This window comes from Haematobia irritans, chromosome 4 (genome assembly GCF_050003625.1).
Source record: "Haematobia irritans isolate KBUSLIRL chromosome 4, ASM5000362v1, whole genome shotgun sequence".
In the NCBI taxonomy this organism is placed as follows: Eukaryota; Metazoa; Arthropoda; class Insecta; order Diptera; family Muscidae; genus Haematobia; species Haematobia irritans.
In genome coordinates this window covers 2,422,859-2,437,559 of record NC_134400.1, presented here as the reverse complement: position 1 = coordinate 2,437,559, position 14,701 = coordinate 2,422,859, and the positions used below count along the sequence as shown (strand labels likewise).

Genomic DNA, 14,701 nt, shown 5'->3' with positions numbered 1-14,701 from the left:
TGGGAAACAATATTGATTATTAAATAGTCATAGGAAGGAAATTAGATGTGTTACGGGAAAAAATAAATACATAACATATTTGTTTAAATAGTTGCAGTAATCATATAATGTTCATTAAGAACAAACAGAAAAATCCTATGGTCGCCTTAAACATTTACATGATAGCCAAAATCTAAATGCTTATTGACACAATCTGCAATAGCTGTTAAACCAGAACGATTTATTGGCATTTTATAAGCGAATGCTATAAAATATGAACATAAAAAGACCAAAATCTTCTGGTACGATTAACCTTTATGTGGGTACAAAAGGTTTGATATGATTAAAAATGTGCCCGCAAGAAGAATTGTCCTCGCACTATGCTCAGAATCAGTTTTTGATTGTATTTCGTTGCAACTGTTAATCAAACTGTCTGTTATTTAGTCTGTCCGTCCGTTAGTCTATTCATCTATTTGTTGTTCACTATATACAGTTTTCAATTTGTTTTCTATTTTTTTGAAATGTTACATATATGTACATATATTATGTTTTTGAACGATTATAATTTTTATTATTTTGTTAATTCCAACATTTAACACAAATGCCTATCAAAATGTTTATCTGTCCAAGAATCCCACCGCCCCCACATTTTCGTGTCAAGGTCTAAATTATTTTTTCTTGAAAGTCATCCACAATTTGACCATATATACATACATGGTAAGCTGATGTGATGCACAACAAATGCAAAACAATGAAGTATTTTCCATAAATTAAACACATGAAATAAATTTATATTCTTGAGAATCAACAGGTAAATATATAGAAATGATTCTTATTAAAAAAATAAACACAATACAATAACAAGTGGGAAAATGGTAAAATCGGTTTGGGTCGACTATATTATAGCCTCTACACAAACCTAGAGAATGATAGGTATTTGGCCCATTTGAGCTGAATTTCTATATGAAGAGTAAATATGATCCATATTATCTACGTGGAGTATATTTAACGAACACCATAATGGAGTCTGAACGACGTTTCACATTAAGGTGCGTATTATGTTCGTGTTTTCAATCAAAGCTTTGAATTAAAAGGGTAATAATATATATGATGACAATTATATATTTATAAATTCTTATCAAATCATGGTTCGAAAATATCCAGAGAATTTATTACGTATCATTCAACGTCCCTATATTCATTGATTCAAAAAAGAAGTCGTGTAAATAAGTTCGTTTTTTTTCTAATAAATTGCAAACGACATAACAAAGTTTGAATAGCCCTTTTTCTCTGCTGGAGGGTGTAGAATGATACCAAGAAAAATATAAATAAATCGAGAAATATCAACCAAGTCATGACATCTCCAACCAGAGAGGTAACAGTAGGTAGATAGATACCAGCTGCTTAATGACGTGCTTTAAGATGTGTTTACGACCAAAATGGACTGATGCTGCTGGTAGACACAGTCACACAAAGAAATAAAGTCTCACACACTCAACAGTTGGTTTACTGGTTGTTATATCCTTAAATGGTAAAATCTGGCCAGGTTTAAGTTAGTCAATATCTTTTAGAGTCAATTTTTTTTTATATATTTTTAAGCGAACGCACGCCAACGGCTCTGTGATTATGAAAATACAGTCATGCATGAATTTTTAGCACATTGCGGTGACTCACTCATTTAACATTCAATAGCCATTTAGTGACCGTTATTGTTGGCTATCAATAGCAAAAGAACTAGTCTTATATCAATGGCTTCAGCTTGATTTCATCTTCATCTCATTGATGATGGACCTCCGAACAATGTTGTACACCACTTATCATCATAAATATTGTTAGCCCTATTGCAGAGTTTTTTGTTTCTGTAAAATGCCACACTGAAAAAAATATTTACGTGATATTGAAGATTACGCAACCTCAATTTTAGGATGCGCAAGTTACACACTATTAAGGACAAGTTTCTTTAAAATAATGAAACTTTAATTAAAAGAAAGTTTATAATATTTGCTTCAAAAAAATTTTTTTTTCATTAAATTTAGGACACACATTTTGAAAATTTGGGTCCCTTCGTTAAAGTTGCATATCTTTAAACTAAGGCAAATTTTCCTTAAAGTAAAGATTTTTGATTAAAAGAAATCGTCCTTAAATTAACTGAAATATTGAGTCTTTAGAATTAAGATAAAAACGCTTCAAATATAGGCTAAGAATTATTTTGAGGATTTAGAGTTTTTTTGGAATTAAGAAAATATTTTTTACTTCGAAGTATCCGTCATAATTTGGATGTTTAAGCTGGCGTTTGTTTATACGTGAATAGCATTATTAATATTATATCGGAAAAATAGAATGAAAATTCGATAATTGAGATCGGTATCCTAATTTTAATTTTATAGATCCTAGATTTAAAGCCAGATAGATCGCAAAAAAATTCTTTTTTTTAAGAAACCGCATCTTTGGCTCGGAATCAATACCAAAATCTTTAACGGAAGGTCAAAATCTTTGGATCCAAGTAAACTTTTTTTGAGTGCAGTTGACGAGTCTTCCAACGAATATCAAAATCTGTGATTTTAGTTATATTTTTTATGTTGTACACAAATTCCTCAAGCCACCTCATGAAACGAGTCAAAGGATATGGATATGCATAAATTGGTTGTTTTGTTCTATTAAAAACACGGTTGCCATTCGAAAAAAAAAATATACCAAAATTTGGAATTTTATTTTTTATAAAATTTTGTCAAATTTTTTATAGAAGTTTTTTTTTTTCAAAATTGTATTTCTACAGAAAATTTTGTTAAAATTTTATTTCTATAAAAAATTTTGTCAAAATTTTATTTCTATAGAAAATTTCGTCAACATTTTATTTCTATGGGAAATTTTGTCAAAATATTATTTCTATAGAAAATTTTGTCAAAATTTTATTTCTATAGAAAATTTCGTCAACATTTTATTTCTATAGAAAATTTTGTTAAAATATTATTTCTATAGAAAATTTTGTCAAAATTTTATTTCTATACCAGTAAAAAAACTACAATTTTTTGGAAGAATTCAACCAACTGTGACAACCGTGATTGCAAACCAGAAGCACTTATGTTAATTTCAACAAGCACGCTTTGCCTAGTAAGCAATTCAGTTGGTGTTGGGATTTGTTTTGCACTTTCTATATTACGGTGACGCTGTTGGCTTTGATTTAATGCCATGTCTACTGACATCAATCAAACAAGTATCTATCTATTTAACACTTGCCCAGTTTCATTTCAGTTCAACCTGGAATGTATTTTCCTGTTTGCGAACACTTCATTGGCCTTTGGCTACTGCTTTTATTTCACTGGGAAACAGACTAAGCACACTGAAGAAATATTGTCGTGAGGTCAAAGATTTCATGTCTTTAAAATACGAATACAAATTTTGCTTAGCATAGAAGACGCATTTCTCTAAATTAAAGTTATTTTCCTTGTCCAAAAGTCGATAAACTTTTCAATGAAGTCGTATTGTCCTTATAATTGAGTGATTTGACTTAAAAATGGGTATCTTAACATGAAAGAAAAAATTTATAGGCTAAGGTCAACTTGACTTTAATAATTCAGAAAAATTCTTTAAATTTAATGAAATTGTCTTTAAATTTGTTGTCTCTTTGCATCTTGACTACAAAGCAAAAAATCGTTCAAATATAGGACATGTTTTTCAAAACTTTATTTTAAAGAAGTTTTTTACTTCAAACATAGTATAATTTCTACTGGAAGTCGAGTCCTAATTTGGAAAATAAAGTTGCCGTTAACTCGTTTTTAAAGGACTTTGATAGCATATGAAGAAAAAAAGCTGAGAAAACGAAAAATTAAAATTTGCTTCCTAGAAGCAAGTACACAAAACCTAAATTTAAAAGAGAATTGTGTCTTAAAAGTATCCTTACTTGTATTCTCCGCTTCTTTGGCTCGGAATCAATACCAAATTTTTTAAAATAAAGACAAAATCTTTGGAACCGAGTATGCTTTTTTTTCAGTGCATGTTCTTGCTTAGATTAGCAGAGAACCCACTCCAGTGGGATTATGCCGACTTCGGTTGAATTCATCAAAACTCCGCCAAAAATGTATATTATGATTCGACTCACAATTAACATCGTGCATTATGGTCGAGAGCTTTTTGAATTGTTTAGGGAAGAAAACTAAAAACAAAACTTTAAGTTCCATGTGTTCTGGAAAGGAATGGCTTACTGAGTGGTGGCAAAACAGCGTTCTATTGGAACGTTTGTTTTTCGATAGGCTTTGGATTCAGCAAAATATCATTGACGTTAGCTGTTATATAAGTGAATACTCAATCATCTGGAGGAAAATTTTGTTATTATCAGGAACTTGGAGTGAAAGCTACAGAACATAGAGGAAAAAGCTCAATGGCAGGGTTTGAGATGTAGAAAATTAAAATTTTTGTAAAGGAAAAATTTCGGCAGCAAAAAAGCAAAAGGGAATATGATCACATCAAACCTGTGACCATATTCCTTCTCTGGATTTGTCTACAATTTTCCGGATGGTGACAAGGTTTGGAGTATTAAAAACACTTTTAATAAAACTAAAAATTAACTTCGATCTAAGTAACAAAATTAAATGAATTTGATAAATGGTAAATTATTACAAAACAGTAAGAACAACTTGATTAAAATAAAATAAAAAATAAAGTTATTTCAATAATAAATCGATTTCGTTGCGATTCGCATGTGGAAATTCAGTTTATGTTAGGTTAGGTATAGGGGCAGCCCGATATTTCAGGCTCACTTAGACTGTTAAGTCCATGATACCACAGTGGTAAATTTTCTTGATTACGTCTCTAGGGAGGTTGACATTTTCGCGGTAAATTTATTAAAATAATTAATATTAAAATTTATAAATATGGGTACGGTTCCCTCCATCTAGATTTTGTCAAAAAAAATTTGAATTATGTAAAAAAAAGGTTTTCAACTCGAAAATCGAACAAAGTACCGGCCATATAACGTTTCATTGACTTTTCTTCGTATCGAGCTTTAGTTGGAACAATAGTCCAATTATTTTTGCTACCCTGATTCATACAAAGCTTTCTGTGTCATTTGTTCTCTTCTCCATATCTGCTGAGTACAAGAGAGTTAATTGAGTTTTTGAGCGTTTAGGAATTTTTGAGTGAAACTCAAATCCTGGTAATGCATTCCAAATCTCTTAATACATTTATTATTTTGGTTGCGATTTTTGTCCGCTGAGCTTGAAACCATTACTTATTTATCTTTGGTAATTAATCATCCTGTCGTTGCAACATTAGCATGGCATTTTTATATGCAGTCTCAATATGTCCCTTAAAGGAGTTATATTAACAATGGAATAAATCTAAATTATTAGGTGGTTCCCATTTTCAAATAAAGAAATACCTTTTTTGAGGTCTTAATCCTAAACGTTATTGGGCATATGCAAAACAATTTATTGTCAGTTTATTGAAGGAATTTCTATGGTAAAAGTTGACTTTTTTGTATAAGGGGGTATGTGTTTTTTACATCACCCCATTAAGGGTCTTTAGTTTCCTGTCATCTTTTATTTTTGAATGACAATTTATGGCCTAATGAAATACAAAATTTCACGTTTGGGTAATAAAGAATCTATTTGGCCAAGTCATTGTTCTCCTTTTGCGCCAAATGACAAATCGTGGTGGGACCTTTGAAAGCCAGAGAAAAATCAGTTTATTAATGTTTAAGGTTTTGTTTGTATTTTATTATAAAATATACCAAAGTTGAATATGACTGCTTAGGAATGCCAGGGTCGAGGTTAAACTAACAGTTTTTAACAATTTGCATACAAATCTACTGCAAAATAATCAATATCACGACAGTCGCATAGAAATTTAATTTCATAAAATTTCAAACATGTCAACCAGATATTCAAATATGCCACAATTGAGAAAAGAATTTTCAGTAAAGAACCAAATATCTTTTTAAATGTCCTAAAAAATAAAGGATAAGTGAAGTAAATGTTCACATAACTCTATGATAGAATTATTAACAGGGAGATCAAAGCCCCTAATTCACTAACTAACACTGGAAATTCTAAAGAGCGGACGAAAATAGAAGCTACGATTATTTAGATTCGCAATAAAAGAAGAAAATTATAACAAGTTTACATTCTCTCTCATTTTCGACTTCATAATTTCCAAATTAATCAACATTTTAACATTTATTATGTGCATCAGAAGATGTATAAATAAATTGCACACAAATATATGTATGTACGTCCAAAAGCACAAAAATACAAAATTCTTTATTCTAAGGGAATTTACTATTGTTTGCAAGTAACTATGAAAAATTTACGAAAAACTAGAGTCTGAACATCTATGAAACTTACACATTGTTTGTTTTGCTAGAGAAGTTTAAAGTCTAAAGGAACTAGCACTTTAAGTATTACTCACAAAATTTACCAATCCTCGATGCTCTCGTTCACCCTAAAGAGAATGGGAATTTCTCGTAGTAAATTCCCTTCATCTACAAGATTTAAAGTCACGCGAATAGAAGACGAATGTTTTGTTTATTCCATGCCATAAAATAATGATAATTCATTCATTCATCCATTCATGGTTTAGAAAAACACCAGCTTTTTGCTTACCCTCGTTTGTCATTTGGTTTGTGTGATAAGCTTAATTTGCAAAAAGCTTTTGTGTATTGTGAGACAAGCGGTTCAAGCCAATGAGTGTTTTTTTGCAAGAAGTCAACAAGAAACAAATGCTTTCTCTATCCTCTCTATTACCACATTTGGTAACCATGTGGGTGACTTAGAGAAAGAGAGAGTGCTTGAGTTTTTATTTTTGTGTTCTCAAGTGTTGCCATGACACTGAGTGAAACAACTGAAGAGATAAACATTATTTGTTTTTCAACCTTACTCTAGCCTCTTTGCTGGACTCTTCTCAACTTAAGTTTAGTCCTTAATGGCTCGGCTTGCTGTAAAAATGTGATACAAGTCTACAAAGCAGAGTGTTAGTGTATTTAAATTTGTAGCGGTTTCTCATAATTTCCTTATTTCTAATTTTAACTTCAAAACAACCACAACAACAAGCAAACGAGCGCAAGAAAACAAATCTAAATCAACTGAAGCCAAGATTCTCCAATCATTTTTCTTCTCCCACAAAAATATCAACCGAGCTATAAAAAAAATATATGAAATAAAAAAAAATCAAATAGCGACGAAAAGAATTCCGCAAAAAAGGACCATTGCATGTGTTTTGTCTGTGTGTGTATATAGAGCGTTTGAGCGAGCAAGCAAGCTGTGATATAACATTTTCGTCTACATGAGCGCTAGAGTGTAAGTGCGAGAGTGTGTATGTGAGCGTCGGTGTATCTTTGCTTTAAATTCTAGTATTAATCGCTTGGTCCCATGTAAAGTGCGTGAGTTTGAAGCGTAAAAAATAAACGAAGCTGATAACGGCTGTTTTGTGTGGCGGACTGTCTCCTTGATGCCTTGCAATTTACAGGAATTGGGAGGGAGCGAACGTCTGGTCATAGCTTACTTTACCAAGAAGTTTCATACATATTCCTAGATTGGGTTAAACATTTTTTGGGTATGTATCAAGTTAGTTTGTCTTTTTTTATTATTATTTTCTAGTTGCACATTATATATCCCTGTGGTTTAACGCCCACCCATCCCTTGGTCACCCTAAATGTAAAACGATGCACGCAAAGTTTACTTCGCCCCCGCTTGCTTCGACATCGACAATTGCTGGAATGGAGAATACATTCAGTGAAAGCATGCATTTGCTTCGTTACATTTCTGTCCCTGGAAAATATACTCTAAAGTTAGTAAACCCCATTCAAGGTGAAATTCCGCATCAAAAGGGAATGAAATTTAATGCTGCCGCTGCTGCTGCTGTCGATGAAGATGTCGAGAATCGTAGTATGATTATTGCCAGCACATTGTTTTATTGTCATATTTATTTTGATTGCTCGAGAAAGAAAAACAAATCCATAACATTTTAGGAGTCATATGATATTTTGTATAAATGTTAATTGTATCCCTCGAAGCAATTGAAGCGTTGTAGCCATGTCTGCCTGTCCGTTCGTGTGTGCATATGAATGGTCCAGAGAAATTGGCTATCAAGTGTAGGGCATCTAGACGTTATTTTTTAATGGATTTTATTTACATGTATTTGCTATATGTTGAGTCATAATCAGATATGAACCCATACATTATTGAAACCATAACTACTTCTGCATAAATCTGATAAAAATTCTTGAATATATGGACAAGGGATGCCTTTTAAACCCCATGTAATATACGCTTTTTGAAACCGTAAAATTGTAACTGATCACTTTTTTATGATTTTTCAATTGTCCTAATTTTTACTCTGGCTGTTAAAAATACTATAATACCCCTTTCTACTCCACACTGAAAAAAATATTGTCGTGAGGTCAAAGATTTCATGTCTTTAAAATACGAATGCAAATTTTGCTTAGCATAGAAGACGCATTTCTCTAGTATAAAGTTTTTTCCTTGACCAAAGGTCGATAAACTTTTCACTGAAGTCGTATTGTCCTTATAATTAAGCGATTTGATTTATAAATGGATATCATAACATGAAAGAAAAAATATTTGGGCTAAGATCAACTTGACTTTAATAATTTAGAAAAAATCTTTAAATTTAATGAAATTGTCTTTAAATGTGTTGTCTTTTTGCCTCTTGACTACAAAGCAAAAAATCGTTCAAATATAGGACATGTTTTTCAACACTTTATTTTAAAGACGTTTTTTACTTGAAACAAAGCATAATTTCTACTAGAAGCCGAGTCTTAATTTGGAAAATAAAGTCGTCGTTAACTTGTTTTTAAAGGACTTTGAAAAAAAGCTGAAAAAGCGAAAAATTAAAATTTGCTTCCTAGAAGCAAGTACACAAAACCCGATTTTAAAAGAGAATTGTGTCTTAAAGTATCCTTACTTGTATTCTCCGCTTCTTTGGCTCGCAATCAATAACAAATTTTTTAAAGTAAAGACAAAATCTTTGGAACCGGGTATGCTTTTTTTTCAGTGCACAGCCATGTAGCATATAACCATTCCAAAGGTTGTGGCTACGACAAAACCGTAACAAAAGTGAAAGGGCTCGTCAACTTCACGTGTTTTCTTTACAGAAATTTCCGCTCCATTTTCACTCTAAAAGTGTTTGTCCAATATATTCAAGCTAGGGTTTTTTGTTTGGGTTATAAAGTAAAATTCTCATGCTACATACTTTTTTGTATGGCAGGCACAAAAATGTTTCATAGATGGGGGTATTGCAAAGCTTTTTATACCCTGCGCCACACTGTGGAACAGGGTATTATAAGTTAGTGCATATGTTTGCAACACCCAGAAGGAGACGAGATAGACACATGGTGTCTTTGGCAAAAATGCTCAGGGTGGGCTCCTGAGTCGATATAGCAATGTCCGTCTGTCCGTGAACACATTTTTGTAATAAAAGTTTAGGTCGCAGTTTTAGTCCAATCGACTTCAAATTTGGCACAAGTATGTGTTTTGGCTCAGAATAGATACCTTTTGATTTTGGAAGAAATCGGTTCAGATTTAGATATAGCTCCCATATATATATTTCGCCCGATATGGACTTATATTGCCCCAGAAGCCAGAGTTTTACTCTAATTTGCTTAAAATTTTGCACAAGAAGAACAATTAGTACTATAGTCAAGTGTGCCAAATTTTATTGAAATCGGTTCAGATTTAGATATAGCTCCCACATATATCTTTCGCCCGATATGGACTAATACGGTCCCAGAAGCCAGAGTTTTACCCAAATTTGGTTGAAATCGTGCACTAGGAGTACAATTAGTAGTGTAGTGAAGTGTGCCAAATTTTATTGAAATCGGTTCAGATTTAGATATAGCTCCCATATATATCCTTCGCCCGATTTGCACTCATATGACCACAGTGGCCAATCTTTTACTCCGATTTAATTGAAATTTTGCACAGGGATAGAATTAGCATTGTAGCTATGCGTGCCAAATTTGGTTGAAATCGCTTCAGATTTATATATAGCTCCCATATATAGCTTTAGGCCGATTTACACAAATATGACCACAGAGGCCAATTTTTTGCTCCGATTTAGTTGAATATTTGCACAGAGAGTAGAATTAGCATTGTAGCTATGCGTGCCAAATTTGGTTGAAATCGGTTCAGATTTAGATATATCTCCCATATATAGCTTTCGCCCGATTTACACTCATATGATCACAGAGGCCAATTTTTAACTCCGATTTAGTTGAAATTTTGCACAGGGAGTAGTAGCATTGTAGCTATGCGTGCCAAATTTGGTTGAAATCGGTTCAGATTTAGATATAGCTCCCATATATATGTTTTTCCGATTTCGACAAAAATGGTAATTTTCCTTGTAAAATCGCCACTGCTTAGTCGAAAAGTTGTAAAAATGAATCAAATTTTCCTAAACTTCTAATACATATATATCGAGCGATAAATCATAAATAAACTTCTGCGAAGTTTCCTTAAAATTGCTTCAGATTTAAATGTTTCCCATATTTTTTTACTAACATTGTGTTCCACCCTAGTGCATTAGCCGACTTAAATTTTGACTCTATAGATTTTGTAGAAGTCTATCAAATTCTGTCCAGATCGAGTGATATTTTAATGTATGTTTTTGACGGATGTGATATGGTATCGAAAATTTAGATCTACAAAGTGGTGCAGGGTATAATATAGTCGGCCCCGCCCGACTTTAGACTTTCCTTACTTGTTTTAGTCTGCTTTTGGCATTTTCAGATGAATTGGGACACGCAGAGAAGAAACATGATTGCCACAATCATATTCGAAGAGCAAAATAATATGATAGGAGCTATTTTTGCGGCGGCCGTGTAACATTTTCACCTGCAACCATGTTGGCTCAGTGAATATGGTTCTAAGAAAAATAAAATTTTCCTCATCTAAAATGTTATTATATTGACAAAAAGAATGTTGTTTGAATCAAAAGACAATGGTCACGATCTAAAATGTTATGGTATTCGTCAAAAATGTTTTTCTTTCTGTTAAAAGGACATGGTCACAATCTAAAATGTTTTAATCTTTATGAAAAAACTTTTTCGTGCTCGAAAAATGACGCCACTTGAGAGAAGAAAACAAAAAATTTACTTTATTTATTTGTTTATAAACTAATTAATTGTTGATTTATATTTAGAATATCGTGCTAGAAAACATCACATATTTGTACACATTCTATTTTGGTTCAATTTCAACAATAAGTAATCATTCCATATTTACTTCGTGCTCTTCAAATGTACAAACGCAGACATCATGTAACTGCAAATAAAAATAAATGATATCATATAACAAAATGCAGAACAAAAAAATTTTGGACGGAGAACATGTAACATGTTTGCGGCAACCATGTTATTATGTCTAGCTTCGGCAATCATGTATATGTTTGCCGAGAGAACAACATTTTTGCGACAAAAATGTTCCATGGTCACCATCCAAAAATAACATTTTGCCCTCGAAACATGGTTGAGATGATCATATTCCTTCTCTGCGTGTACATAAAACCATGTGGCACTTCTGAATAAATAAATTAACACAAAACACAGTAATTCCGTATTCTCCGTCCATTCCAAGAAACAATCAACACACGACTGACGCGCAAAATGAAAATCGTGTGTGCCTGCTCAATGTTTTTATAAAATTCTTTTCGCTGCAAAAAAAGTTTAAAAAATGGTCACGAAAAAATGTACACGGTCTTTATGGCCATGTAATGGTTCTAGACATGTCAATACGTAACCTATAAAAATAATTTTTTCCCTGCAAAAAAGTCAAAAAATTGAAAGGTCAGGTACATGATGATTTTCCCAACCATGTAATGGTCTCAAATTCTACCATTTAAATAATAGAACATGTTTACGGCATCTGCGAACCATTTAAATGCTTATTGCCAACATATATTTTTCTCCGCTCGAAAATTATTTTTACAAAGTCAAAATACATGGTTTTCGCGACAATTACATACTCTAGATAAGCATGAATATGATCACCCCAAATATTTTTGCGACAAACATGTTCCCCGTCCGAAAATAATATTTTGCCCTTGAAACATGTTTGAGGTGATTATATTCCTACTCTGGGAGCACAGATTTTGAAAATCCATTTTCCATTGCATATATAATACTGTATAACATTGTGAGTAAAAAACTTAACAAAAAATAATTGCGTATCTTAAGTTGGTGTGCAACATTATAAATTTTTTATGTAAATGGCTCAGAACATTTTTCTTATTTTTGGGAATATTGTTGTTGTTTTTGGACTTTTGAATATTGTTTTTATTTTTCACTACAACACAAATGTTTGCTTTTATGAGCATTGAACAATTCGAGTAATCATTGGTTTTGATACAAGTGTTCCTAAGATGACCCACCTTAATATGCCGGATTAAAAACCCAAGTTAATATATGTTTTTTTTTTATATGTGTTTTGTTTTTGTTAGTTTGTTGTTGTTTTTTATTCTATGTCGTTTGACATGCACACGAAAATGCGACCAGTTAATTATGCGCTGTATTCCAGAGTGGGTGTGGGTGTGGGTCTAGACATAGAAGTTTCACAGGATACGTTTTAGTGGTATATAGGGCAAATATATAAACATATGCAATGAACTAAATTCATTTGATTGTGAACTTAAATTACAGTGATATTGTGAATGAAAACTCGAAGATTTCGGAACCTAAGATGCAAATAAGAATTTTCATACCTTCAGATGAATGGTATGTGGATCTAAGACCTCATAATTTATTCCTATTCATGGTAGTGAGCAATATTGAAATCTATCGAGCCATATCACTCCGTCGGTGCATTTTTCCCATTACGTTTACTTTTAGGGGAATACAGATATCGGCTCTTTATCACAGTAGGCGATTGCAGGTTAAGACCACGGTTGCCACTTTTGGTAGAATTCTACCAGTAAAACAGCAAATTTTTTTACTGTTTGGTAGGTTGGTACAATTCTTGATGTTTTGGTATATTTTGCAAACTATTCCTCTTCACAAATTTTCTATAGAAAAAAATTTTGACAAAAATTTTCATATAAATACAAAATGTTCTATAAAAAAAATTTGACAAAATATTCCATAGAAATACAATTTTGACAAAATTTTCTATTCTATAGAAATAATATTTGACAAAATTTTCTATAGAAATAAAATTTTGATAACATATTTAATAGATATACAATTTTGAAATAAAATTTTAAATTTTAAAGTTTTATATACCCAAAAAGTATTGGCGTCTAGGAATAATATTTTTGGCAGATACATTTTCCCATCGAACAAAATTGGTATATTCTTTTTTGATTTGAACCACTGTGGATTATGTGGAACAATTTCCATTATCTTATCGACACTGAGTTATACTTGCGAGCAAATACAGCTCATCAAATATTCTATTTTCTAATCAAATTCTATATACGCATATAATCTACAACAGTCCATTTAATTTTCCAAATCGACACATGTATTTGATTGACATCTTGTATTCCCGTTATTGTTTAAGGATATTGAATACATGCCTAAAATTTCATTGAATCAATATTTACACATCACCCTTTTTCAAATATTGTCATTAGACAAATTCTACAAAAATTGTAAGCACAATAATTAATTGTGATGTTTGCATGTGAATAAACACAATGTGAGAACACCTTTCCAGAACCTGCTAGTTTTCCATGGCTCCGAGTAAAAAAGAAAGGTTTCAATTCATGGAAAATTATAATGGGAAAACTAGGGCAATAAGCATAGCCTTTGTACCCTATCAAATAGAAACGAGCGAATAGCATCAACGCCATCAAATGAATCAAGTGTGAGAAATTATCCCACCGGTGTTCTTGGTAAACATACAACGATAAAAATATTATTTGTATTTTATAGTAAATTTTTAATTGCAATTGCACTCACTTTTATCAATGATTTTTGTACTTGTTGATGGTACAAATTAAATGCGATTTATGGAAAATAATTGAGAATTCTTATTATTTGTATCATGGTGGCTCCTGTGATGCAATAAACCATCCGTAATATAGTACGAGCTACATTAATCATTTTTGGATATATTGCATTTTTGAGGGAGCTACTCTTTTTGCCTTTATAAAACATTTTCATTTCAAATGAAACCTTTTTTAAAACCATGTGAAACCTTTTCGAAATTAAATTTGTCCGAGAGTCAATCTGCACTGAAAAAAAGCATGCCCTGTTCCAAAGATTTTGTCTTTAAGTTAAAAATGTTGGTATTGATTCCGAGCCAAAGAAGCGTAGAATACAAATAAGGATACTTTAAAGACACAATTCTTTTTAAATTTGGGTTTTGTGTACTTGCTTCTAGGAAACAAATTTTAATTTTTCGCTTTTCAGCTTTTTTGCTTCATATGCTGTCAAAGTCCTTTAAAAACGAGTTAACGACAATTTTATTTTCCAAATTAAGACTCGACTTCTAGTAGAAATTATGCTATGCTTCAAGTAAAACACGTCTTTAAAATAAAGTGTTGAAAAACATGTCCTATATTTGAACGATTTTTTGCTTTGCAGTCAAGATGCAAAAAGACAACAAATTTAAAGACAATTTCGTTAAATTTAAAGAATTTTATTATTATTAAAGTCAAGTTTACCTTAGCCCAAACATTTTTTCTTTCATGTTATGATACCCATTCTTAAGTCAATTCACTTAATTATAAGGACAATACGACTTCATTGAAAAGTTTTTCGACTTTTGGA

The 14,701-nt window shown here is 31.8% G+C and overlaps 1 protein-coding gene across 2 annotated transcripts in view; it reads left to right on the top strand.

Annotated features, from left to right (window-relative positions):
* Positions 1–14,701, top strand: part of LOC142232929 (uncharacterized) — a 48,662-nt gene that overhangs the window by 2,060 nt on the left and 31,901 nt on the right. The window contains exons 1-2 of one of the 2 annotated variants that reach the window (XM_075303656.1): positions 6,853–7,271; positions 7,326–7,527. The exons of the other annotated variant lie outside the window; for it this stretch is intronic. The gene's annotated coding sequence lies outside the window, so the exon portion shown is untranslated. Of the gene's footprint in view, positions 1–6,852; positions 7,272–7,325; positions 7,528–14,701 lie in introns of those variants that run through there. 2 annotated transcript variants of the gene reach the window in all.